Source organism: Arachis stenosperma, chromosome 3 (assembly GCF_014773155.1).
Source record: "Arachis stenosperma cultivar V10309 chromosome 3, arast.V10309.gnm1.PFL2, whole genome shotgun sequence".
NCBI classification, from domain to species: domain Eukaryota; kingdom Viridiplantae; phylum Streptophyta; class Magnoliopsida; order Fabales; family Fabaceae; genus Arachis; species Arachis stenosperma.
In genome coordinates this window covers 34283178-34285297 of record NC_080379.1, presented here as the reverse complement: position 1 = coordinate 34285297, position 2120 = coordinate 34283178, and the positions used below count along the sequence as shown (strand labels likewise).

Sequence of the window (2120 nt, the reverse complement as noted above, 5' to 3'; positions counted from 1 at the left end):
GCAGAATTGCAAGTTTCATGGACTTCCATCGGAAGATCCTCATCTGTTCTTAGCTGAATTCTTGCAAATCTGTGATACTGTTAAGACCAATGGGGTTGATCCTGAGGTATACAGACTTATGCTTTTCCCCTTTGTTGTAAGAGACAGAGCTAGAACATGGTTGAACTCAAAACCTAGAGAAAGCCTGAACTCTTGGGACAAGTTTGTCAATGCTTTCTTGACCAAATTCTTTCCACATCAAAAGATGAGCAAGCTTAGAGTGGAAGTCCAAACCTTTAAACAGAAGAAAGGTGAATCCCTCTATGAAGCTTGGGAAAGATACAAGCAATTAACCAAAAGGTGTCCTTCTGACATGCTTCCAGAATGGAGCATCATATGTATATTCTATGATGGTCTGTCTGAATTGTCCAAGATATCATTGGACCATTCTGCTGGTAGATCTCTTCATCTAAAAACCCCTGCAGAAGCCCAGGAACTCATTGAGATGGTTGCAAATAACCAGTTCATGTACACTTCTGAAAGAAATCCTGTGAATAATGGGATGACTCAGAAGAAAGGAGTTCTTGAGATTGATACTCTGAATGCCATATTAGCTCAGAACAAAATATTGACTCAGCAAGTCAATATGATTTCTCAGAATCTGACTAGATTGCAAGCTGCATCCTACAGTGCTAAATAAGCCTTCTCTGAAGAAGAAACTTATGACCCTGAGAATCCTGCAATGGAAGAAGTGAATTACATGGGAGAATCCTATGGAAACACCTATAATCCTTCATGGAGGAATCATCCAAATTTCTCATGGAAGGATTAACAGAAGCCTCAACAAGGCTTCAACAACAATAATGGTTGGAAAAATAAGTTTGGCAATAGCAAACCTTTTCCATCATCTTCTCAGCAACAGATAGAGAATTCTGAGTAGAGCCTCTCTGGCCTAGCAAACATAGTCTCTGATCTATCTAAGGCCACTCTCAATTTCATGACTGAAACAAGGTCCTCCATCAGAAATTTGGAGGGACAAGTGGGTCAGTTGAGTAAAAGAATTACTGAAACTCCTCCTAGTACTCTCCCAAGTAATATAGAAGAGAATCCCAAAAGAGAGTGCAAGGCCATAACCACATCCAAAGTGGCCGAACCTGGAGAAAGTGAAAAGGCAGTGATTCCCAGTGAGGAATACCTCAAGGGACGTCCACTGACCAATAAGGAGTTTCTTATTGAGGAACCAAAGGAATCTGAGGCTCATACAAAGACTATAGAGATTCCACTGAACTTACTGTTGCCATTCATGAGCTCTGATGAATATTTTTCCTCTGAAGAGGATGAAGACATTGTTGAAGAGCAAGTTGCTCAGTATCTGGGAGCAATCATGAAACTGAATGCCAAGTTATTTGGTAATGAGACTTGGGAGGATGAACCTCCATTGCTCATCAATGAACTAAATACATGGATTCAGCAGACATTACCTCAAAAGAAACCGGATCCCGGAAAGTTCTTAATACCTTGCACCATAGGCACCATGACCTTTGAAAAGGCTCTGTTTGACCTAGGGTCAGGTATCAACCTCATGCCACTCTCTGTAATGGAGAAACTAGGGATCTTTGAGGTACAAGCTGCAAGAATCTCACTAGAGATGGTAGACAAATCAATGAAACAGGCTTATGGACTTGTAGAGGATGTCTTAGTGAAGGTTGAAGGCCTTTACGTCCCTGCTGACATCATAATCCTAGACACTGGAAAGGATGAGGATGAATCCATCATCATTGGAAGACCCTTCCTAGCCACAGCAGGGGCTATGATTGATGTGGACAGAGGAGACTTAGTCTTTCAATTGAATGAGGACTACCTTGTGTTCAAAGCTCAAGGATCTTCTTCTGTAAATATGAAGAAGAAGCATGAAAAGCTTCTCTTAATACAGAGTCAGACAGAGCCCCCACACTCAACTTCTAAGTTTGGTGTTGGGAGGCCACAACCATGCTCTGAGCATCTGTGAAGGCTTCCTGTCAAGTTATTGACATTAAAGAAGCACTTATTAGGAGGCAACTCAATTTTATTTATCTATATTAATTACTTTTTCATTCTATTTTCTAGTGTTAGTCTATGTCTTCTTTAGGTTGATGATCACG

The 2120-nt window shown here is 40.8% G+C and overlaps 1 non-coding gene across 1 annotated transcript; it reads right to left on the bottom strand.

Annotated features, from left to right (window-relative positions):
• Window positions 1-250: 250 nt before the first annotated feature.
• Window positions 251-358, bottom strand: LOC130972140 (small nucleolar RNA R71). The gene has a single exon (XR_009083336.1). It is a non-coding gene; the product is annotated as a small nucleolar RNA R71 (small nucleolar RNA).
• Window positions 359-2120: the final 1762 nt, after the last annotated feature.